Source organism: Nyctereutes procyonoides, unplaced genomic scaffold (assembly GCF_905146905.1).
Source record: "Nyctereutes procyonoides isolate TBG_1078 unplaced genomic scaffold, NYPRO_anot_genome, whole genome shotgun sequence".
In the NCBI taxonomy this organism is placed as follows: domain Eukaryota; kingdom Metazoa; phylum Chordata; class Mammalia; order Carnivora; family Canidae; genus Nyctereutes; species Nyctereutes procyonoides.
The window spans coordinates 52,695,583-52,722,055 of NW_026575043.1; the positions used below are offsets into that span (position 1 = coordinate 52,695,583).

Below are 26,473 nucleotides of genomic sequence, written 5' to 3' on the forward strand. Positions count from 1 at the left end.
ATGACATCGTCGTGGCACATGAAGTAACTTAATTGCCAATGCAATTTTTCAACAGTCAACAAATGTCTACGGAGCATCTGTGTGTGTGCTCACCATTCTGGGCCCTGGAAATATAGCAGGAAACAAAACAGACGCAGTCAAACTGGGAGATTAATAGCACCAAGGTTGAAATGAGATAATGCACACACCACCCTCAGCTCAGGGACAGTTATTAGAAGTTTTTTCCCTTGTTCTAAATCTTCAGTGGCTCCCCAGTGCTTAGAGGGTGATAACATTCCATCTCTCTGGGTTACGGACAGCTTCTTTGCCAAATCGGTCCAATTCAGCTTTTCCCACTTTCCAACTATGCAATTATGGGTGAGTCGCCCATGCTTTTTGGAGCCTCAGGTCACTTTCCTGCAGACCAAGGACAACAATGGCATCCACCACAGGGGCTCGTTGCAAGGATAAAAAGGACTGTGCCCAGCACAAGACTAAACAATGATGTTAGCTATTATGATTATTATTTGTATTATTTTGAAAATCCTTGCTACAGGTAGCAGAGAGTCTTAGTCATTTGATTCCTCCATTTCATGATAGTCATGGAATCTTTCCCTGGATGTATGGCAACTCGACATAACAATATATTTCCCAGATTCCTTTGCACTTAAATGTGGCCAAATGTGACAAAGTCCTGGCTGATGGAGGCACGAGCAGAAGTGATTTGTGTCATTTTCATGTTGTGCCCTTAAAGGGGAGGGATGTGCTCTAATTTGGCACCTACTGGATATGAGGCACTGTTTTGGGCTCTTTGGATCCAAAGGAGAAGGATATATGGGATCTATTTTCAAGGAGTTCTCAATCCTTCATCTGTGATTTCATTCAACAAACAGTTTGTGGACCTACTATGTGCTGGGCACTGGATGAGGCTCTGGGGATTCAGTGGTAACCAGAACAGAGAAGGTCTCTGTCCTTAAGGAACTTATGTGTTGGTTTGGGAAAGGGGCTGATGATAAGCACATTATGCATAGAGTAGTATGATACAAAATAAAGGGGAGATTTTAGTCCAGAAATGATCATCACAGGAGGATTCTCTGAGGAGCTGACAGTTGAATTGAGACATGAGTGATGAGAGGAACCATTCATGGGTAGATCTGGGAGTGCACATCCTAGGCAGAGGCAACAGCAAGTGCAAAGGCCATGAGGCAAGATTTTGAACAATTGCAAGAAGCACAGTGGATTGCAGCAAAAGGAGTAAGGCCGAGAGGGTAGGAGATGACATTGGAGAGTGGGCAGGGCTGGCCCACAGGGTCCTGGTGGCCAGAGTATAGATTTTAGTTTAGATTTTAAATTTTTTTTCCCTTGAGAGAGAGAGTGCACATACATGTGAGGCAAGGTTGGGAGGGGCAGAGGGAGAGAGAGAATCTCCATGCTTAGCATGGAGCCTGATGCAGGGCTCGATCTCACGACCCTGAGATCATGACCTGAGCCAAAACCAAGAGTCACATGCTTAAAAAACTGAGCCACTCAGGCTCCCTGAGATTTCATTCTTAATGTCAAGGAAAGCCACAGGAAATTCAAACAAAGGAGTGAAAGAAGGTCATTTGTACATTTAAGATCATTCTGGATTATAGAGGGTTGAGAAGGGGGGTTGAGAAACCATGTAGAAGCCTATTGTAGTCAACCAGGCAAGAGAAGAGAGTGGTTCAGGTGATAGAAATGCAGAGAAGTAGACGAACAACACATAGATTTTGGACAAACAACTGACTCATGCTAAAGACGTGCTGGGCTCACACCCTGTCCTCAAGCAGCTCATAATCCTGTGAGGGAGACGGAATAAACACAGAGCAGTCTGCTACCTTACTGTGATGAGCAATGGGCCTATTCATAACTGAAATGACCACTGACCTTGTCACACTCTGAGCTCCTGTTTCCTGTATGAAGTTCCTTGAGAACTGTTTCTTCTTTCTTTCTTTCTTTCTTTCTTTCTTTCTTTCTTTCTTTCTTTCTTTCTTTCTTTTTAAAAAAGATTTTATTTATTTATTCATGAAAGACACACACACAGAGAGAGAGAGAGAAAGAGAGAGAGAGAGGCAGAGACACAGGCAGAGGGAGAAGCAGGCTCCCTGTGGGGAGCTCAAAGCAGGACTCATCCAGGACCCTGGGATCACGCCCTGAGCCGAAGGCAGACGCTCAACCGCTGAGCCTCCCAGACACCCCAAAAATAAATTATTTATATATTTGAGAGACAGAGAGAGAGAGAGAGAGAGAGAGAGAGAGCCCAAGTGGGGAGAGGGAGAGGGAGAAGCAGACCCCACTGACCAGAGAGCCTGACTTGGGGCTTGTCCCAGAACGCTGAGACCATGACCTGAGGCAGCTGCATAACTGACTGAGCCACCCTAGCTCCCCTCAAAGAGCTCTTTTGAAAGTCATGGAAGGGAGCAGCTGAATTCTTCTCAGCATGAATTGTTGGCACTCCAAGCATCCTCTTGATCTGCCCCTCCCTCTACTCTCCCCACCCTTCCCTTCTTGTGATCTGATTGATGATGCTGCACCCCATGATTTTGATGTGGGGGTCAGAAGGCTGGCAGTGCTTTGGAACTATAAGAGTTAAGTATGCTCCAGCTCATATGTGCAAAAAAAACACAAAGACGCAGGGGAAATATTTCCATCTTTGATAAGGAGTGAAAACAGAGCAACTCATTTCCTAGGGGCTGGCGAGGGGCAGGAAGGAGCGGGCGGGGTTCAAAGACCGCCCGCCCTTGGTGGGGCCAGCGAGAGGACCAGGGTCCTGGATGGGGAGGGGGCATTGCAGGGGTGCACCCAAGCTTTCTGATGGGTGGCATCAAGCATGTGTGTCAACATCTGTCGTTTTGGAAGAAATTGCAGCTTTAACAAGAGCGGGCTGTGGGGAAGGGTGGTTTTCGTTGTTTTTCGGCTTTGAGTCCATCTGGGTAAGATCCGGATGGATTTTAGAGAAAAAAATCACACAGTCCATCTTGGTGGGCTGTTTGGCAAGGCCGGAGAATGTTATTTCCCTTAAAATCTGTGCTTGAAAAATAAATTAAACAGTGCTTGAGTTGAATGCGATTAACCAGCCGTTTGGCTGGCTCTAGCCCACTGATGTGGGTTACATTCTGTGCTATTCTGATCCTGTCCTTCGGGCTATTACCCAGGCTGTGCTTTCTGCCTGGAGGGCTCTTTCTCCTCATTTTTTACTGAGACACTCACTAACACTTAACTAATAGTGTTTGCTGGCCAGGCATTTTCTAAGTGCTTTCTAGAACATTAACTTCTCCATAATCCTTCCAATAAAGCTATAGGGTTGGTTGTGGTTCTTATCTTTGATCCGCTAGAGGGGAAGCCGAAGTGACCCATTCACACTACACAGCTAGAGGGTCGCAGAGGTGGGATCAGAACTGAGGGACCCGGGGCACCTGGATGGCTCAATGGTTGAGCATCTGCCTTCATCTCAGGTCATGATCCCAAGATTCTAGGATCCAGTCCCGCATCCAGCTCCCTGCAGGGAGCCTGCTTCTCCCTCTGCCTGTGTCTCTGCCTCTCTCACTCTACGTCTCTCATGAATAAATAAATAAATAATCTAAAAAAAAAAAGACTCAGGGAGCCCAGGCCCCTATTCTATGCACTTGAATTCTATGCACCATGCTGTACATTTCCCTGACCCTAGTAGTGCCTTCTGGTCTCTACTTAGAGTTCCTGCTCGAGGATGCTATGTTCACCTTAAGAGTCAGGTGGCTTGACTCTAATATGATTACCTGCCCTCCTTAGGGTATTCTAGAGTCACAAAGGTGCGCCTTTCAGATTTCCCTTGGCCCAAGAGGTGAGCAGTGCCCTAGAGCATGGCCCCCAGCAGTGCCACCTTTAAGATCCGCCCTGGCTTCAGATGAGGTACCAGGGCCTGGCTGTTGTGATTCAGCAATCTCTGCTCTGGAAAGCCCCTCTGTTGACTGGAACTGTCATTGGAGGTCATTCTGCTTCCCATTCTGTCCTTTGCCCCGGCCCCAGTGTGGGCCTGTCCACATGTCTTTTGTGTTTCTGGTCCCCAACTCTGTGCCTGGTAGATGCTCTATATTTGTGATGGGGTAATATATTTAAAACAATAAGTGAATTTTTTTTTTTGTATTTTGGTGTTTACTGTCAGGCTTCAGGGTAGCCCTGCTCCCCAGTTTGGCCACTCCCTACCACCATTTGAGCAAGGTCCTTGGTATCGATTTCTTCATAGAAAATCTGAGATTGCAGAAAATGAAAGAATGTGGAGTTTCATCTTGACTTTTGAAATTCAAAATCCTACAACCTTTAATGAGGGAACTCAGGTCATAGGTAATATGTTTGGTTTTGATTATGAGTAAGTGTGAGTTCTCATATCCGCAGCCAACATGCCACATGTTGAACATCCAATCTGCAGGGCCCTGAGACTTTGCTGGGTCGTAGTACAACTTTCCCCTCTGAACAACTCCCCCTTCCATTGTCTCAGACACTTGTGAGATGGAGGGTGATGGAGATGGAGGATGGGGCCCTGAGCATCCCCATGATGTGTGGTGGTCCAGAAGACCTCACATACTCTGAGCGGGTGAGGTGGAATGGGACCAGCAGTAGTTTGCCACTGAGCTGGGTGATTGAAAAACAGGTTGAAAATGGTCTATGAACTTCTAGCTTGATTTAGGCTTGGCTCAAATGTCACTCTTTGGAAAGCTCTCCCCAGCTTTGGATCAAAGTCTCAGTTATTCGCCAACTTATAAGTCTATTTATTCCCATTTATCATCATCAGAAATTGTCTTCCCTGTTTATTTACTTGGTTAGCGTCTCTGTTCCACCTCAAAGGTAAACTCCACAACTACAGGACCAGGTGGTCTTGTTCATGGCCCCACGTCCATTGCTTGGTCCAGGACAAGCCACATCCGCATCGTGTGGGAGGCACTCAACACTCTAGAAGGAATAAATGAAGTCCCCTTGGTTTTTAGAATAAAGTCCAAACATGCAGCGTGTTAATGCAGATCTCTTATTGGCAAATAGGTGAATGGATCCATTTAGAGGGGTGTGTGTGGTGGGGGGAGGACTAGCCGCTGAGATGTTGGTTGGGGTCAGACCAGTCTGGGAACAGGGAGACATCTTAGGCAGAGCCAGGACCCTGTTGGTGAACTTAAGAGATAGACATCTACATCTCTTGCTTGATTGAGGTAAGCGGTAGAACAGCCATCTGCCTGTCACACCTCTGTTACTGTGAGGTGGAGCTTGGCCAAGTTTAAAGGTACAGCCTCCTCCCCACCTACTTTCATTTCAATAGGATAAAATTCCTGATCACTTAACTCGCTTTATGCTCTTTTAAAAGCTCCTCTGCCGAAGCCACAAATCCTTCAAGAGCTACCCCAAATGGGGAACACCATCGGCTTGCTCTCTGCACAGGCCCTTGTTGGGCAGTAAATCAGCGTCCTTGGTTCACTCTGTTCTTAGAACCAGAGATGGGAGTTGCTTGCCAGAGATGGTGAACGGGCCAAGGGCTCTCTGGGGGGATGGATCTTCTCTGCAGAGAGTGGGGGTGTGGTAGGGGGATGGGGGCCGTTTGTGGGCAGCTTGAGCGTACTTGAGAATACTTGATCTGTATTTTCTAGTTGATTCTGGGACCCAGGGGCATCTCCAATCCCCAGCGGTCGGTCAAGGGGAGAGAAGAGAGGCCAATCAGTGTTTGGGGACTAGTCTGTCCTGGTAAGCTAACGAAAGACGAACAGCCTAAGAATTGTGAAGGTGAGCATAATTAATCAGTATTCAAAAGACCTTGACAAAAGTATATTTGGAACTCTATGTATTCCTGAAGTAATCCATGTTTTTAAAATCAAAATGAAAGAGCACAGACTAGCCAAGAGAAACAAAAAATACATATACGGATAATCCCTCTACCTAGACATAACATCATTAATATGTTGTGGTTGAGCCTTCCAATCATTTTATGCATAAATATATGTTTTTTATTAAAATGGAGTTATACAATATATACCGTTGTATGGCCCGTCTTACTTAGCATTATGTCACGACGTATTTCCTGGAAAATACATGGAGAGCCACATCATCATTTTTGATTGTTACATAAGATTCCAATGGTTATTTGGCCTGTGATTAAACAGGCATTTGACCAACTTACTATTGCTGATATTTAGGCCATTTCTAATTTTTTGCACTCCTGAATAGCAGTGGAGTGGGCATCCTTCTATTTCTCTCTTTTTATACACTTCTGCGTATTTTTTTTTAAAAATCACAAATAGGATTTGTTATTTGTCACCATGAAATATCTGAATTTTCAATAGATTATTGGGCAGCTGGCTCATCTCCATCAGCTTGTTCAACATCAGCACTGGTCTCATCCCCAGTAGCTTTTCCAGAACTACTCCCTTCACTGTGCAGTTCCACGAGCTTTCCCTTGGCATTTTTACTGTTCTAACAGAGACATCATGGAGTGGATAAATAGACTGGCAAGGCTTTTCTATGTCTTTTCCAATGCCATCTGGAACCAGTTTACTGACCACTTCTTTCAAGTCATTTGTCTGTACCTCTTGAGTCATGATTTCCATTGTCTTCTTCCGAATTCAGAGGACCTGTTGGTGCTGAGCATAAGAGGCTTTCCAAATCTGATCATTGCATTTCGTAGTAAGACCAACACAAAATAGATGAAGGAAATAACCGTCAGTAGTACTCTTGATATCAATGTGAGCTTCGGTCACAATCAGTCATTTTTTGACCATGGAGCACATTTTGTCACGAGTAAGATCCATGCCATGGAAATTAGTCAGTTGGTTTTTGACCTGACCAGCCTCAGGAATTAGCTTGAATTTTCAAAATGCAACTTCACTGTTCTGTAGACCAGCAAAGCTCACTTCAAAAACACTGCCCTTGAGGTCATCAGAAGTGATATTGGTCCCTTGAATTCTTGAGACTAGTGTTTTTCCAATATTTCTTATATTGAGCCTAGCTAGTTGGTACCAATCTTTCTTAGAAAATGGATCAGCCACTTTCTCCCTGGCCCCCTTTCTGCTGCCTCTTGTGAAGGTGCTGGTTCTTGCCAGCCACCATGGTGCTTCTCAGGGAGCCAAGAGGGCTCTACATGTTTCTGCATAATCAATTAATTTAAGTGGAGTTGCTGAGTCAAAGGGTGTGCACATTTTTACGATTTTTTTTTTTTTTGGTAAATGTTGCCAAGAAAACTTTCAAAAGAATGTGTACCAATTAAATTCCCACAAGATGTATTTATGGGAAGACGCCTTGATAGAAATTACTTTAAAAGCAATGTGTGCTTATGACAAAGCAATCAAACAATGCAAAACAATAAAATGAGAGTTGTTGCTTTAATTTTCCTTCCTAAAGAATATAATATTTTGACTGCATTGTTATCAGATTCCAATTTCTATCCAGTCTTGATCCTGCCAGGCTAACTGCATCCTCTTCATAAAATCTGCTTCTGGACTATAGACTCAGGGAGGGCAGAGGCTATATTTGCTCTGTCCATTTTTGCATTCTAGTGCCTATTTCAGAGCCTGGCACCCAATGGGCATTTGTTGTGTTAGTATCTAATTGTTGTGTAACTAATTATCCTCAAATTTAGCATGTTAAAGCAATAAGCACTTATCATCTCAGTTTCTGTGGGTCAGAAATCTGGGAGTGGCTTGACTGGGTGGGTCTGGCTCAGTACCTCTCACGAGATTGCAGTAAGAACATTATCCAGGGCTGTGGGCTCATCTGAAGGCTTGGCTGGGGCTGAAGGCTCTATTTTCAAACTGTTTCCCTCACATAGCCAGCAAGTCATGCTTGCTGTTGGCAGGAGGCCTCAGTTACTTGTGACGTGGATCTTCTATGGGGCCCACTCAAGTGTTCTCACAACATGATGGCTGGCCTCCCCCAGAGAAATGGTCCAAAAGAGGAGGCAAAATGAAAGCTGTAGGATCTTCTATGATCTAGCTTCAAGAGTATACACTCTGTTATCTCCACAATATTTTCCTTCTTACCAAGGTCAGTCTCATTCAGAGTGGGAGGGTCTTCCACAAGGGCATTAATTCCAGACTGCAGGGATAATGGGGGATCATGCTGGAGGCTGGCCAACCCATCTACTGAAATGGGCTGAGTGAATGACTGAGTGAACGAATCATAGCCCCAGAACTAGAAAAGGCTAATGGTGTTCCCTATGTCGTCCAAGCCATTCTGTGTAGAAATGGGATGGGATCTCTCTTTGTGTAGAGATGAGTTTGGATGAAGCCGTGTACTTGCTGTAGAAGCTGCTGGTCTGAATGGTTCTTGCCTTGAATCGGGATGGGCAAGCAGAGGCTTATAACTCAAGCCAAGACATCTGGGAAATTTCCAGCAGGGCTGGGGTCTTATGGTTCAGGCCATGGGCCCAGAGAAAAGCTGGTTCTTGCTGCTCTAAGGAATGTCGGGCCTGCATGTCAATCAAGGTACGGTGGGTCATTTGGCCAAAGGAGGTCACTCTCATCATTGGAATACTCAGTAGTTTATGACCTCCATAAAGCTATTAGTCCTGAGACATGAGGGGGAAAGTGGTTACCAGCACCCTCTGCCTCTCTGGGGTCCATTAGCATCAAGGTTGTAAACTCAGTCTCAGGCCATGGGTGACTGCTTTTATTATCAATCAATTACTCATGCTTGTCAGCAAGTCTCAAGCTTCCTACAAGCATAGAATGTGGTCAGATAACCATGGGTGACTCTGGGCAATTAAAGGGATACATTTCAGGGCTCAGTTTCCCCATCTGTACAGTAAAAGGCTGTACTAGATAAGAGGTCCAGAATAGAGCACTCTGCTCAGACAGCAGAGCCAGGCTTGTCTGGTCCTAGGCATCAGACAGGACTTAGAAGATTTTAAGGAAGGTAGTTCAAAGTATGGAGGCTAGGTCCGGGTTCCCTCTTGCCAGATCTTGTCAGATCTAAGGGCCAGACTCACCACTGGAGGAGCACCATTTTGTGATAGGTATAAACATTCTGGCCAAAAATGCAATAAACATTTTTGTTCATTTGTAAAGCCAAATCACTGCTAAGGGAATAATTCTGTTTGTGCACTGGAAATCAAGAACGAAAGCCAAGGCTCAGTCTTGGTACCTTCTTGGATTATGGAGAACCAAACATTCCCATTGCTATACTTACTTCTCTTAACTGAGCAACCATTTTACCCAAGACCTTTTGCACATACTATTTCTTTTCTTTTTTTTTAAGATTTATTTATTTGAGGGAGAAAGAGAGAGCATTAAAGAGAGCACAAGTGGGGAAGAGGAGCAGAGGGAGAGGGAGAAGCAGATTCTGCTGCTAAGCAAGGAGCCCAATGCAGGGCTCCATCCCAGGACCCCAGGATCATGACCTGAGACAAAGGCTCAGCCGACTGAGCCATCAGGTGCCCCTGCACATACCATTTCGAAATCTAACCTCTATAAGAATCCTGTAAGGGAGTCCCTCTTTACAGATGCGTAAACAGAATATGCAGGCGTTAATGGTCTCCAAGAATTATTCTGTAATCATCATACCTAACATTCACTGAGGACTTCTTATGTGTTGAGCACTATACATGTACCAAGTTCCTAATCTTCACGACTATTCTTTGAGGTAGGAACTACCATCACCCCTGTTCTGTAGACAAGAGGATGGTGGCTCAGAGAGGTTATATAACAGGCCAAAATCAAAGTTTGTATGTTGTGGAGATGGGACTTGAATGCAGACCATCTAGCACCAGCACCGAACCCTTGGCCACCAGGTTACACTGCCTTTCTCTACTTCACTCTTCCAAGATTCTATGCCAAGAAGCATCTAGTAAGCAGGTCTCCTGGAAGAAATGTGCATGGGCACACAAGCTACTCAGTTTAGTCTTTGGAGGCAGAAAACTAGACTTGGAATTACCCTTGAGGGTAATTCATTTGTTCTACCTCCCAGTCTCAGTTTCTTCCTCTGTAGGATGGGGATGATCTCATCTTGCTGGAGGATGCTGCGGGGATGAAATCATACAGGGAGTTCAAGGGGCAGGGGGAGTATTCCTAGGGACTTGCTAGCATTTCTATTCTTAGCCGAAATTATCCAAGGAGGTGATGATGGACTCATGGCAAAGTCAGTCTTCGTTGTGTGTGTTAGATGGAATTAAGCTCCCAGGTAAGCAGGTGGGGGTGGGGGTGCATGCTGATGTAAAAAGAAATGCTGATACCTTGTTTGGCAAGACTTGGCATGGTTGGAAGTGGGGCAAGTTGGAGATTGGAAGAACGTATGTGTCTGTGTCTCAGGTTGGGTTTTCTGGAAGCAGACGCTGAGGCAGAGTTTGGGGTGCAAGGTGTTTATGAAGGATCAACACCCATGGAAGAAGAGGTTCAAGCAGCATTGGACAGAAGGAAAGATGATCTTCGGTGCATACCTGGCTTGATGAGGCATTCTGGAGTGAATATGGCCTCACAGTTGTCTCACATCGGAGACAAACTGGCTGGGCATTTAAACTTCCCTTGTGAGACCCTGTAAGGACATGACCTTGGGCCAAGTGGCTCTCTGCAGCTGAGAAAGACTCAAAGGGTTTGGCTGCTGGGGGCTACCTGCTGACCTCCTTCCCTACAGCTGAACAGCAAGCCCTTCATTGAAGAGAGAAGTCTGGAAGGCCCATCTGTGCTGACCAAGCCTGCTGAGGGGGCAGAGGGCATCACCCTGAGAGGGCCAACTGTAAGTTTGGTTGACTTTCAGTCACCCTCTCTGAGTCCCCCAGCCCAAGTGGAATATGTGTGCCCAAGTGGAATATGCTCACTGCCCAAGTCCTGGCTCCTTGTGTGGCTGCTGCTGATGGCCATCGGGCTGGTCAACAGTCATCATGAAGCTTAACTGAGGGGGATCCTAGGAGTTCCCCATCAGCCTCATGGCCAAAAGACTGGAAATGGAAACTTTTGAGGTTGTTTGCCCTTTAGTCCCCAACATCTGAGAACACAGGAGGCCAGTCCTTGGCCAAGTAAGGCTTCCAAAGGCAGGCTGTTTCTGGGGGAGTGGAAGACTCCCCAGAATTCAGGGACTTCAGGGACACCCAAAGGAACTCAGGCTGAGGTCCTGCTAGTTTCTGCCTTTCTGCTTCCTTAAGAGGTTGAAGGGTGTCAGCATACTTTGTGGACTCAGTGGATTTTCAGAACATCTGAAGAGAAACCAGTGAGAAGGACAGAGTCAAAACTGAGAACGGTGACAATTTTGGGACAATCATTATGTGACAGAATTTGACGACTTCAAGTAACTGCATGACTAGTAACTACAGTGTACCCACTGGTAAAATAAATAGCAATTTATTATTGCCATAAATGCTTCTATAATTAAACACTTCCATAAATATAAAGCAATTAATCATTATTATAGCTGATATTTGTGGAACCCTGCTGGGTGCTTGCATTATCTAATTTCATCTCTCAATCCCCCCAGAAGGGAGATATCATTATTACTCCCATTGTACACATAAGGAAATTGAGTCTCAGAGAAATTAACTCCTTTGCCAAGTTCATGGTGAGCCATGGAACGTGTTGGAGCAAGTAACAGGCTTACTTGGAGCAGCATGGCATGGTTTGGCTTTTTAAAACACAAATTCTAGAGCCAGGTGGCCTGGGTTTGACTCCCAGCTGTACTATCTATTTACTGTGTGGCCCTGGGCAGTTACTTAGCCTCTCTGTTCCCCATTTTCTCATTTGTAAAATGGGGTTGTTAATATGTACAAACCACAGAAAAGTGGTGAGATGATCAGATGAGTTAGTGCCTGTGGCTTTCTTAGGATAGTAGCTGGCACACAGTGGGTCTTTCATGACAGTCAAAAAGCTCCCACCCATTTGAGTCCCACCATGGTGATGACAGAGCATGGCATCCTTTGACCACAAAACACAGGACAGAAGGGTCTCTACAATGTCATTAATAGTGACTCAAAGGGGTTGTCCCTGAATCTGCTTAGAGGTTTATTTTATTTTTTAAAAGATTTTATGTATTTATTCCTGAGAGACACTGTCAGCGAGGCAGAGACATAGGCAGAGGGAGAAGCACACTCCCTGCGGGGAGCCTGATGCAGGACTCGATCCCAGGACCCCAGGTTCATGACCTGAGCCAAAGGCAGACGCTCAACCACTGAGCTGCCCAGGCACCCCTATCTTAGAGGTTTAAAACAGTCATTTGCAGAACTCGTGCTTCTGCAAGGTGGGAAATTGTGGCAGGCTCAGCCAGGTGGCTTTCTGGCCTCTCTGGGATCACTCATGCATCCAGTGTTAGATGCAGGGTGGTTAGGGCTGGCTGGTCTAGAATGCCTCCCGCTGGCTTCTCTATGCCCTGGGTAGTCTCTCCCCAGCCAGCTAGTGGGGGCTTGTTCCCAACAGTGGCTGGGAGGTTCTCAGAGGAAGAGAAGAAGCTTCAAGGCATCGTGGGGCCTTGGCATAGAACAGGCATAGAATTGCTTCTGCCACGTTCTGTTGGTTAAAGCAAGTTCTGTGGCCAACTCACATTCAAGGTGTGGAAAACAGGCTCTGTCTTCTCCCAGGAAGAGCTGAAAAAGTCATACTTTATCTCTGCAGAGATAAATCATCCATGTTTGCAAAGAATCCACCAGTCACTGTATGACCTACATTTGGGGTAGGTCCCAGTTTCGACTTTTCTGCTCCACTGTCATCATAAACCACTGGCATGTGCTACAAACACCAACCCTTTGGCGTCCATCTATTCATCAATCTCTTGTACTCTATAGTGAAAAAAACTCTCTTTCATTGTACGTGGCCCAGAGTGTAGCTAGAAATGCAACGCTGCCAGTAGAATATTTACCTTGCAACTTTGAGGTCTGAGACGAGGATTCAGATACAAACGCTGTGTGACTGTGGGTAACTCACTTCCCCTCTCTGAAACTTAGTTTCTTCACCCATAAAATGGGACGCATCATAGTGTCTATGTCACAAGGCTGTAGGAAGGCTTACGGGGGAGGCAACTAGGTATAAAGCACCTGCCCCATGGGCTGGTCACTAGCTCCACAAGAGCTGGAGTCATTCATTATTATTATTATGATTATCATTCCCTCACCTTGGTAATTGGAACTATGTTTTCCTTCTCTGCTCTGGAAGTTACCAAGGCAAGGAGTAAGAGTGCTAGATTGTGACCTGTAATCATATGATGAGCTACAGACAGCTATTTCAAACCCCATTTCCTCCTGCCTCAAGGATAAGCTAAGACACCTACCTTCTCGAAGCCAGAAAAATAAGACACAGTAACTAACTAACAACCACATGCAGTATTTAACCTCTTGGTGTCCCCCAGACGGGAGACCGGCAGGAAGGATCGGGGCACAGTCTAGAAGTACGGCGTATGAGGTCCACAACCACTTCTTTGGCTAGTCTTTTCTTGTTTTTCTTCCCCCACACACATCTCCACAGTGAAGGATCCAGACCAGGGGGTCTCACCACAAGCCATATTTGAAGGGTTTGCTCAGCATTAAAGAAACGGTGATCTGGCCAGAGAAGCTTGTGCCTGGAGGCCTTCCAGCCCAGTTCTGTGGCTCTGGCGTGTGGGGATTTGTTTCCGATTGACACCCCAGCTTGGAGCCATGCACGCCAGCTCCGGATCAGGGCATGTGCACAGGTCCTTGCGGGGACTGGGTCAGGGGAGGCTGGGGCATGGGTTCCCACCAGCCAAGACTCTTGGGCTCAGCTTGGAAAATGTGCCAGGTCCCAGGATCCTGCCTGAAATTCCTGATCTTCCCTAATTCGCTCATTGCTTCTCTTAAGCCCAGAGCTCAGCACGAACCTCTCTTCTCAGACAGCACCTCTGGGGCCAGGGAATGGACAGAGAGAGTCTGGCATCCTGAGCCAGAAGCATGGGCTCTGGGGTGGCTGGTTATGTGCTCTGAAGCCCCCTGCACCCTATCTGATCCTTTCCATTCTGACAGGTGGGTAGAACAGGCATCATGATTTCCTTTCATCCGATGGGGAAGCTGGAATCACGATGGCTGTACTGACAATAACTCATGTTTGTTGAGCATTTCCTCCGTGCCAGGCAACATGCTAAATGCTTCGGATGCTTGGTCTCCTTCAAGACCATCCATTTTTTCCATTTTACTAATGAGTTCGTTGAAGCCCAGCAAAGTGAAGCCACATGCTCCAGGCCACACAGCTGGTAAGCAGCACCACAAATGCGCTATGCTATTGTTCATAATCGTGAACATTTTTTCTAAACCTTATGCGCCAGAGGTTCAGATTAGCTAATGAGAATGCTATCCCTCCTTCCAATTAGCTGCCCACGTGGCGTAGGCTAGCAAAGTCCTCATGCTTTTTTTTTTTTTTCTTTTAAATAAATGGTTCTAGGAATGCCTGGGTCGCCCAGTGGTTGAGCGTCGGCCTTCGGGTCAGGGTGTGATCCCGAGGTCCTGGGATGGAGTCCCACATTGGGCTTCCCTCAGGGAGCCTGCTTCTCCCTCTGCCTGTGTCTCTGCCTCTCTGTGTATCTCATGAATAAATAAACAAAATCTTTAAAAATAAATAAATAAATGGTTCTAGTTATATATTTCTGCATAAAATACCAACCCTACTTTGGGTTGAGTGAAACAACCATTCTCTTACTCTCATGATCTTTTTAAAGATTTTTTAAAATTTATATATTCACGATAGAGAGAGGGTGGGGGCAGAGACACAGGCATTGGGAGAAGCAGGCACCATGCCAGTAGCCTGACGTGGGACTCGATCCCGGGATCCAGGACCACGCCCTGGCCCAAAGGCAGGCACCAAACCGCTGAGCCACCCAGGGATCCCCACTCCCATGATCTTGTAGGCTGGATATACAGTCGTGGAAGAGTAAGGATGGCTTGCCAGAGCTCCACAATGGCTGAGGCCTTACAAAGTGGGAATGATGGGGCTGGGTTGCCTGGAGCCATATGTCTGGGCCCTTGGTTCTGGCTGTCAGCTTGGCTCTTTGTTTCTTCTCCAAAGAAACTGGACAATCCAAGACGGCTTCTTCCCGCCACATGTCTAGGCTGGGAACTCTGGGACAGTAGGGACCGTTGCATTCTTCTTTTCCGTGGGCCCTCCCACATGGCTCATCTGGGCTTCCTCACAGCACAGCAGTCATAGGGTGGCCAGACTTCTTCCATGGAAGTCGGGTCTCCAAGATCCCATGTTCCAAGAGGTGCTGACAGAAGCTTCAGGGATCCTTACTAAATCCTTAGAAGATCTCAGAAAGTCTGCCAACGTCCTCAGTGTAGGGGCCCTGGAGGTGTGCTACTTGCAACTCCCTTAAAATTGGTCATTTGACTAAGAACAGTGCTTTGGGTCGTAGCCTCTGACTGCGTGCAGCATGCTGAGGGGTCACTGCAGTACCCCAGCAAAGGGGGACCCAGCTGAGGACCCAGATTGGTAGGGGAAAAGCTCACACAGCTCATAGGGATAGCTCGTGAACTACCAGGAGGTGGACACATGTATTTACCATCAAGATGAAGAAATAAACTTTACCAGCCCCTCAAATGCTCCCACCCCCTGCCGGCAGTGCCTTCCCAATCTCCAGCCAGCCTCCTACCCAGAGATAACCATTATCTTGACTTCTAAAATCAAAATTTTAATTTGGCCTGTTTTTTGCACTTTACATACCTGGAATCCCAGAGCCTGCGTTAGTTCGCGTCTGGCCTTGTTCACTTTACACTGCGTTGGAGGTTCAGCTACATCATATCCATGTTTTCTGTGGTGCCATTTATTCCTGTTCATACTATTCCATCATATGGATGTGTCACAATCTGTTAATCTGTTCTACTATTGGTGAATAACTATACTTTTTTGGGGTCATGCATCTTATCATTAAGGGACATCTTATAGCACGTGCTATGTATTTTATATGCACCACTGTAGTAATAAACTGTACTTTGTAAAACATATACAGAAATATGTGGAGATTGTAAAAGATGAGCTAATTAGAGGTCTTAGTTTTGTTTTTTTTTTTTCTGCCCTCCAGCAGATCATGCATGCACCAAACACTTATTCTGCTGGCTCTTGGCTTGAGGAACAGGATCCTGATAATATATATACACTGAAATAAGAGGTCATGCAGCGTATTTGGATGATCATTGGCTTCAAAATCAGACAGACCTGGATTTGTCTCTGTTTACTAGCCATGTGATTCTAAATAAAGAATGCCATTTCCTCGTTTATGGGGGTGCTTGTGTCTCTGCCTTGCATTCAACACGCAAAGGTTTAATGTGTACCTGCTGTGTTCCAGGCTTAGCTCCAAGCCCCAGGAAGATAACAGAGACCTGCAAAATCACAAAGCAATGGGCATTGCTGTATGGTCCAAAGTCTGGGAAAGAGGGAAGAATTGGACGTAGTGATCCACTCTGGTGCACAAGCCAAAGAGACCAGGGTGTTTTTGGTAATTCTTGGAAATTCTTGCTGTTTTGAAAGCACACAACATGGGGCCAGCTAGCACAGAGGTTGCCCTTCCCTGGGTTTTCCTGCCCTGGACCTTCCATCCATCCAGTGGTCTCTCTGCTCCAGGGCTCTCCCTCCCCGGGCCTCTCCTCCACTATGCGGTGCGAAGAGGCTCAGCCTCTGGTGGCAGGGGAGAAGAAGCCAGAGCAGCCGGGGAGGCAGGGATGGAAGGGCTGAGGGCAGAGTGCAGGAGATTTCAGAGACCCTGTAGTTTCATTAACTGCCCCCTCCGTACAGCCACCTAATGGTCCCCTGCTCCTCCCTCCCTCTCCTCCAGTTATCTGGACGGGGCGTCTAATTGAAATTGAAGACCTGTTTAGCTGTGTGCCTACACGGTCTGATCTCAAATGTGGGCTACCACAGAGTATGCGCTGGTGCTTCCTGTTCCCAGGAATCTGACAAAGTGATTGATGCCCAGCAGAGCTCTTTCTCCAGAAGCCTGGAGCTAGTCTCTTGCTTAAGCCCTGGAAGTGAAGATTCATCCACCACACCAGTCTCGTGTTGATGGAACCTAAGAAGACCGAAGTGCAATGGGTGCTCAGACAGCCTTGAGAAACACCTAAAGGCTTGTGTAAAAGCCAGGATCTGTCCCGTAAGGCTGCCTTGCCAATAAGCCCTGAGATTTTACCAGCCCACAAAACCGTAGGAGAAATGAGGCCTTTCTGTGAACAACAGTATGCAAATAGCTCCTTATCCACGCCATCAGGGTAGGGCCGAATTAGGGGATCGTGGTCTCAAAACAGCAGGGCTTCCCCCCCCCCCATAAATCCACTGAAAAATCTGGTAAGAGATATAAATCCTTTCAACAGGGTGCATAAAATTGCACGTGAAGTTTTAATAATCCCAGTGAGTCGAACTTAGGACAGGGACTCTTCCAAGTTCTTATATTTGCTCATTTAATCCTTATGAAAACTCAGGAGGCAAATACTCCTGCTATGCCTATTTATTCAAGGTTGCTCGGATGCTAAGTAAGGGACGTGGGACATGAACTCTTGAGTCAGATCAGTGGCCCGGTTCCTAACTCCTGCCTGCTCCCGCCTTGCAGGGCCCTGGTGGGGAGTGATCAAGTTATAATTCTCTATGGAACTCATGATAACATGTCACACTTGTTAACATGTCTTGGTTTTAAAAATTCATATTTTACACCTTCAGGTAGATGCTTGTTGGTTTTGAGTGTCTGATGTCCTTTCCTGTGTGAGCCACCTCTGTACCCACGCCCCCTTTCAGTCCTGGTTGTTCAGATCGGCTGCAACCACTGTCTCGCAGGATGGACAGGTGGTATTCTAGATCAGGCTAGTGAGAGCCGGCATTCCCCTGGCCACAGAGATTGGTATTAGAGGTGGGTACACAGACCAAGCAAGACCAATGAAGCGCCTGTGAGTGTGAATCAGAGGACTTTTGATGGAGCTACCAGGAAAGAGAAAGTCTCCTTTCTGCTGAGGTTGCTAAGAGATAAATGTTAACATTTTGGAGTGATCAAAGGAATGAGCCCCATTGAGCATGAAATGAAAACAGAGAAAAACATGCTAGAAATAAGGAGAGAGTCTAGATGACCACTTCAGTTATCAGATGATCACTTTGGCCCATCCATGCCTGATTTCCTCTTGAGATAGTATTTGGAGAGGAGTTGTTCTGTTACATAACTGAGAGTCAACAGGCATTTTGTCCTTTTCCTCCCTTTTCCATTTCTAAACACAGTCTGTCTCCATGATACAGATGGCACATGGTATAGCATTGTTCAAACGAAGAAAGACCGCATGGCTTCATATAGCACTCACTGGCTATGAAGACTGCAGACACCTTGCCCTCTCCATTATTTTTCAGACTCCTGGGGTAGGTGTTAAGTCTCAGATAATTTGTTCCCTACATGCTCAGCATGTACAGCTTCTTAAACAGTAGGTGCTCCATAATTGCTTACTCATGTAATGGGATTATAAGGAAAGCCTTTGCTATCTTGGAACTTGAGCTGAACTTCAAAAAGTTGTTAGACGTTCATGTCTTTCTCTGTCCACTGTTTTCTCTTTAGGATTATCCTTTCCCTTTACACAAGCAGCAAACACAGTTATCCTGTAAAACAGCTTCAGTGTTGCCCCCTCCAGGGAGCTTTCCATGATTTCTACAGCTACAACTGATGTTCCTGTGCCCTGACCTTCTCAGGGCCCTTAATACTTACGTAGGTTATAGTGCTTGAAGATATACACTAACAGAGGACTAGTGTGACATGACAAACAGTACCGACCTGGCTCAGACCTGTGCTGTTATCTCTATATACTTAAGGGGCAGGGGTGGGAGGGAATTTATGTGGCTCTAATCATTTCCCTGCCAAATGAAAGGCCTTTACATTTCACAGGGTTGGATGTGCCAACATGGTCCAAGACCTGAGTTTGGGAGTAGAACCAGAGAGAGAAGAATCCCTCTGAAAAACAGAGCATGGAGAATTTGGAGCTCTACAAGGTGGAGTGCAGAGGTGGGGTGGGGTAGGGATGAGAAGAAGGGATGGAAATCAAGGAGCTGGGGGCTGGTTATGAGGACAGGCTGCCACATACAGTGAAGGGCCAGGGCCCATGCCCTCCCCTCCCACCCACCCATGGGGTGGTCAGAGGCTTCAGGCAGCAGTGACATCTATTTTTAATTTGAATTCAGAAAAACAGTTTTTTTTGCAATGGAACCCCCACACCCCACCCCGGGTATCTTTTCATCTTAAGTAGAAGCTTTGACATAGCTAGAAATCTTATGAGGCTGGTTTTGCTTTTATTGTTGGCTGAATTTGAAGTAAAGCAAAGGGCTGTGTTCACAACTGGGCAGACAGTGTGAAAAAGGGGTAGCATAGCGATCACCACACAGAATGATTTAAATAAACCCTGACATCCAAGGCGGAGGATGGCAATGAGATCATAAGTCCTCTGGAAGTTGCTGACATCTTGAGCAGAGCTTTCTATGAGGCATGGAATGGGGGCTTAGATTTCTGTAAGGCACAGAACGGGGGCTTGGAGCCGTCTTGTGTAGAACTTACAGGCAAGGAGATCCCAGGTCATATTGTTTACCGTGTGCTGGGTCCAGTGGTTCTCAAAGCATGTTTGAGAACACCAGCCGCAGCACCACTTGGGAACTTGCTAGAAATGCAAATTCTTGGTCCCCATCCCAAACCTACTGAGTCAGAAGCTCTGGGGGTAGGGCCCTAAAAGCCGAGATTCACAAACATTCCAGGTGATTCTGATGCGTGCTGACTTTGAGAATGATATATTAAAGCCAGTAGCTTTGTATTGAATTAATGAATAAAAAGCTATGGAAAGAGGGTACTCTCACTGTGGCCTCTATTTTTCTATCTATAAAAAGGTTTCTTTTTTTTCTTTTTAAAGATTTTATTTGTTTATTCATGAGAGACACAGAGCGAGGCAGAGACACAGGCAGAGGGAGAAGCAGGCTCCATGCAGGGAACCCGATGCGGGACTTGATCCCCGGACTATAGGATCATGATCTGAGCCGAAGACAGGAGCTCAACCCCTGAGCCACCCAGGTGCCGTCTGTAAAAAGGTTTTTTTGTTTTTGTTTTTGTTTTTTTTTTTGTAAAAAGGTTTTAACTCTGTGCCAAATCATAATTCATCAACAGCCATGCTTCTAGCTCACAAGAACTGTGCTTGAGTGGCTTCCTCTCTAACAGCCTAAAACCAGAAGGCTCATATGCCAGGTAGAGGTTCAGTACGGCTGTCTTTGGGTCTTGCAATGAAAGTGGATATTTTGAGGCCTCCCTGGCCCCACCAGCCGATGGCAGATTGCCCATTGGAACCAAGAACTGTATTGTTGTTCCTTGATGGGTAAGGAGAGGATAGTTGTTGTTATTCTTAAACATGTCCAGGGACTTTTAAAAATTGTCCACTCTGGCAGATTCTCCCAGAGAGGCACACTTCTTTGCCTGTCAAGTGAAGATATTAAATTAAGCAATTTTCATCAGATAACACATCTTCTGGTTCATGTAAATGTCCCACAAATCGCTGAGCTCGTAAGTCAGCCTGATGGAAAGCAAGCCGCTAATCTGCTTCACTTTGTAGATGGGTCCTGGGTGAGCAGGGAGCCCTGTGACAGCCATGTCATGTCACCCCCTCCTCCATCCCCTTCTCTGCCAGGCTGGAAGTGTTGCTTGGCATCCAGTCCCCCAGCCCCTGGCCTCAGACCTCATAATCACAGGAGCCCCGATCTCTGGCATCATAGAAGAGAAAGTGCCGCATGTAGGACACACTGGAAGTACAGTTGAGATGTGCCTGACATCAGCCAGGAGGTCTTCCGTACTGCTTCTAACATTTTCCCCAAGCTCAAGTTCAGGGACCTAGTTCTTATTCTTGCACCAGGCCCATCGAATGTTGGCTCCAGCCCTTAGCAGCTGCCTGTTTTAGTTTCCTCATCTATGAGACCACAAGACAGCACTCGTTATGTACACAGCAGCATCTGTATAGTAGCATATAAAAAATATTTGTCCCAATAAATTTGGTTGTTCTTCTTATTGTCTGCCCTATATTTTATTTTTTAAAAAAAAAAGATTTTATTTATTTATTCATGAGAGACACACACACACACAGAGGCAGAGACACAGGCAGAGGGAGAAGCAGGCTCCCTGTGGGGAGCCAGATGCAGGACTTGATCCCAAAACCCCGGGATCATCACGCCCTGAGTCAAAGGCAGATGTGCGACCACTGAGTCACCCAGGCATCCCCGTCTGCTCTATATTTTCATCTCTAAGTGTCTTTAAAAAAATAGATCACCACCAGTTTTGGAGTGCTATGTACTACGCATCCCTTGAGGCTTTCAATATAGCACCTCAGTTAACCTGTGCGACCACATGGTTTACATCTCTGTGGTTCAACTGTCCCACCTGTAAAATGGGACATGGTCTCTGTGAAGGTTTAAAATCGAACAAATAAAGCATCTAGTGGAGTGCCTGGTAGAAGTAATGCTTAAGAAATGGCCTAGATCTTACTATTACATTTGATGTGCTTAGATGTACATGACTTGGGAATTGAGAGCAGAGAAATATGACTTAGGTGGAGAGGGATTGGCAGAGGTTGGAGAAGAGATGGGAAGACAACCAGGGTGGAAGGCATGACAAGGTCACAGGCATGGTGCTGGGAATGAACGTGGAGGGTGTGTGTGTGGTCGGAGGACAAATATATTCCCCGGTACTGTCTCTCTCCTTCTTTCTGGTTGTATGGGCAAAAATGGGACGGGGGAGCCCCCTGTTAGGATAGAGGCACAAACATGTACTAAAAGGCCGGCTAGACTCTGAAGTGGTCAAATTCATGTAAACACGCCCACTGCCCTATATGACACATCCGTACTCCCACTCCAGCACCCATCATTGTGCCAATCTCCAGGTAGGTGCTCACAATGTTTGGTGACTGAATTCATGGACAAGAGGTTAAGATCCCTAATCACAAAAGGAACCCTGCTTTCCCAGGCAAAACCTGTACCTGGCCAATTAAATCCAGCCTATACCCAACTTTGTGATGTAAAAAGCAGGAAGGAATCAAAAATCATTCTGGGTGCCCACCTGAAACTTTGAGTGCCCACCTGGGATGCCATTCTCCCAGAATAGTTGGCATGCACCCACCCATAGGGTCACCAGGTAAGAAATAGGATGCACTGTCAAATTTGAATTTTATTTATTTTTATTTAATTAATTAATTAATTTAAAGATTTTATTTATTTATTCATAAGAGACAGAGAGAGGGAGGCAGAGACATAGGCAGAGGGAGAAGTAGTTCTCCGCAGGGAGCCTGACGTGGGACTCGATCCCAGGACCCCAGGATCATGACCTGAGCCAGAGGCAGATGCTCAATCACTGAACCACCCAGGCATCCCTAAATTTGAAGTTTAAATAAACAACATTTTTGTTAGTGTAACTATATCCCAAATATTGCATGGGACAAACTTATACCAAAAAAAATTCATTGATCTAAAATTCAAATTTAATAGGGGGTCTCATATTTCTGTTTGCTAAACCCAGCAACCCTGTCCTCCATGAATCTAGAAAAAACTATGAGCTTACCTTTAAAGAGCCCCTAGCCTCTAACGTCCCTCTTCTTGGTCAACCACAGTCTAATGCTTGGTGACACAGATTTTATCTGGCATACAGTTATATCTTCCCCTCTGTTAGATGAAACTGTCAATTGTACATTGCAAAGGTAATTTCTTCCCCCTAAATTTACACTTACTATAGAAATCTAAAATCATGAAATAAACCATAATCCAACTATCTAGAGATAATCTCAACTTTCCATATTGCCTTTTTTTTTCTCTTGTGGACACATATTTTCTTTATATAATTGAGAAAAAAATAGTCTTGTACAATGTTTTTTTTTAATTTGGCATGTTTATTTTTTTGTATATATTTTTATTGGAGTTTGATTTGCCAACATAGAGCATAACACCCAGTGCTCATCCTGTCAAGTGCCCCTCTCAGTGCCTGTCAACCAGTCACCCCATCCCCACGCCCACCTCCCCTTCCACCACCCCTTGTTCGTTTCCCAGAGTTAGGAGTCTCTCATGTCCTGTCACCCTCTCTGATTTTTCCCACTCATTTTCTCTCCTTTCCCCTATAATCCCTTTCACTATTTTTTATATTCCCCGTTTGAGTGAAACCATATAATGATTGTCCTTCTCTGATTGACTGACTTCACTCAGCATAATACCCTCCAGCTCAAACCACATCAAAGCAAAAGGTGGCTACTCATCATTTTTAATGGCTGAGTAATATTCCATTGTATATATAGATAACATCTTTATCCATTCATCTGTTGAAGGGCATCGTGGCTCCTTCCACAGTTTAGCTACTGTGGACATTGCTGCTATGAACATCGGGGTGCAGGTATCCTGGTGTTTCACTGCATCTGTATCTTTGGGGTAAATCCCCAGCAGTGCAATTGCTGGGTCGTAGGGCAGGTCTATTTTTCACTCTTTGAGGAACCTCCACACAGTTTTCCAGAGTGGCTGCACCAGTTCACATTCCCACCAACAGTGCAGGAGGCTTCCCTTTTCTCCGCATCCTCTCCAACATTTGTTGTTTCCTGTCTTGTTCATTATCCCCATTCTCCCTGGTGTGAGGTGGTATCTCATTGTGGTTTTGATTTGAATTTCCCTGATGGCCAGTGATGTGGAACATTTTCTCATGTGCTTGTTGGCTATGTGTATGTCTTCTTTGGTGAAATTTTTATTCATGTCTTTTGCCCGTTTCATGATTGGATTGTTTGTTTCTTGGGTGTTGAGTTTAATAAGTTCTTTATAGATCTTGGATACTAGCCCTTTATCTGCTTTGTATTTGCAAATATCTCCTCCCATTCTGTAGGTTGTCTTTTAGTTTTGTTGACTGTTTCTTTTGCTGTGCAGAAGCTTTTTATCTTGATTAAGTCCCAATAGTTCATTTTTGCTTTTGTTTCTCTTGCCTTCACAGATGTATCTTGCAAGAAGTTGCTGTGGCCAAGTTCAAAAAAGGTGTTGCCTGTGTTCTCCTCTAGGATTTTGATGGATTTCTGGTCTCACATTTAGATCTTTCATCCATTTTGAGTTTATCTTTGTGTCTGGTGTAAGAGAATGGTCTAGTTTCATTCTCCTGCACGTGGCTGTCCAATTTTCCCAGCACCATTTATTGAAGAGACTATTCCATGATTTTTGACCTAGCATTATACCACAGATATTTTCTGTGTCATCAAAAATTCTGACACTGTCTTTTTGAATGAGAATACTATTCCATGCATGGGTATACATAGGGTTTTAAATTTTTTGATAACGTAAGTGACCCAGAGATGAATATTTTTTATGCAAAAAGTTGCTGTGCTACTTCAGATTTTTTTTTCTTAGAATGGGTTCTGAGTTGAACAGCTAAAAGCATCTCTTTCTCTCTCATTTTTTCCTCTGGATTGTAAAAGAAATTCATGTTCTATGGGTAAATTGTGGCATATGCAGGGAAAAATGTAAAGGTGATAATAGACCCTATTTGTAACAGTGTTACCAATAATGTGTTAACATTTCCCTGTGTTTGCTTCTGAAGACAATCCTCCTATTATTGCTTTTCAGATAGGTTGTATTATTTTATACTGAGACCAATAGGCAACTAGTTGTAAGTTTTCCACAAGGCATCATCACTTGATACTATTTTTTAAAAGAAGTGTTAATTCCATACTTGTTTTTATTTGCACTTTTTTGATTTCCTGGTGAGTTGGAACATTTATCAAAAAACAGTGTATGTTTTTGCGTGAATGACACGTGCCTGTTGCCTCTACCGGCAGGTCTGATGATCTATCTGTCTTCATGCCTTAACAACCGGCCAGCTCATGCCCTTTGGTCAAGAGTGGGCTTCCTGGGAGTTGGGGCCATATCTGGTACTGGTTACCTTTCAGAATTCCCCTTCAGTGATAAGCACATAGTAAGCACTTTAATCACAACTAACTAATTACCAGTTGATTCCCTCCAAAGACCCCTCCAGAAAGAGATTATCATTTGAGGACAGGGCTCCGGAAGCACCAACACTCCATCATCCACTTTGGCACACTCTTACCTGAGTTAAGATGAATAGTTTTTATGGCCTCCCGTGGGGATGTGGTAACCTCGCGAGGAGCAGTTGAAATAGTGTCGGTTCCTAGATGGTAGAAATCAAGAGGTCTGAGACTTAGGTAAACTCTCTTCTCTGGGCAGGAAAAGAGAAGAGTGTCTCTGTGTCACTCACCGTGCGAGCTTAGAGTGGAAGAGTGGTATGGTGGTTGGAGAGCAGAGAAGCTTCAGGAATGCAAGACCTCAGCATCCTGCCAGCATTTGGAACTCTGTGGGGGGTGACAAAGGACAGCTACTGCCCAAAGTGGCTGATGGTGGGGTACAATAGAATCTCTCAGCCCCAAATGGTAGTACGCTGAATCCCCGTGCTTTTACCTTCATGTTTGATGCCTTCCTTCCAGGCATTACAAAGTCCAGGAACACAGATATTGAGAACGAACATCTTTTTTTCAATAAGTATTTTGTTCAGTGTCTTTTGTGTCAGGCACTGAAATCCAACAGTAAACAAGGCAAAGGAAGGTCTTTGGGGTCCTCCTCTAGAGTCTGGGAAGAGATTGCAACAGCCTTAATCAGAATGACTCTAACTTCTGTGTTTCTGGCTTGGTTCTAGATAGTTGAGGTTGTAGGGGAAAAGCATGGCCAACGCATGATTCCAGGTAAATGGAATTATAGCTCAACATGGTCATGACCCTGGAGCAACACGTCCCTCCTCTGACCCTTTTAGTCTTGTTCCATTCCCTGACTACTGTGCTTCTCGAAGACCTTGCTGGGCTCCCTGTGAATGTGAGCCACCAAACACAGATGGGGCCAACCAGGACTGGAAACTAGACCAGTGGAAGCATTTCTCTCCACTTCTGAGATGACCAAGCTCATCCTGATGACAGCTGGTTCTTTTTACAGTTCAGAGAGTTTTTCTCTAAAATGAGATTTCCTAAATTGTGTGCCACTGAGCTGGTTTTGGTGGATGCTAATATTGACCATATGCAACCAAAGAGCCAACAGTTGCCTTTTTCTGCAGGACTGATCAGAGCCTTTATTATGCTAATGTACTTTGTGAGTTTTAGGGAAGGCAAAAACAATGCAGCCTTTCTCAAACTCACTTGACCAGAAACACTCTTTTTATTTTGTTCTTTCCTCTTTTGTTTGCAAAACATCATAATCAAGTTGGGAACATCTTTGGTTCTCATAGTTTTATGATTCCTATGAACCCATAGATCTGTGCAGAATATATTCACATTGGTATTTGGATATTAACACAAAACAAAGTTAAAAAAAGTTCACCAACATAAAAGCTTAAGAGAAAGGGGGGAAAACCAACCAACCAACCAAACAACCAACCAGGAAGTCTTCAGAAGCCACCTAATTGAGTAGTTACAAGACTAAAGATTAGACCTACTATTCCCTGCCTGGTTTCCTCATCTGGACAGGATTTAATTGTGACATCTACACTTTGGGGTCCTTCCTGTCATCACAGTTAGACAAGCTGCTTTGCAGAGACAGCCATCCCGTGGTCC

The 26,473-nt window shown here is 45.3% G+C and overlaps 1 pseudogene; it reads right to left on the reverse strand.

Moving 5' to 3' along the window:
• Positions 1-6,300: 6,300 nt before the first annotated feature.
• Positions 6,301-26,473, reverse strand: part of LOC129508321 (40S ribosomal protein S3a-like) — a 32,986-nt pseudogene continuing 12,813 nt past the window's right edge.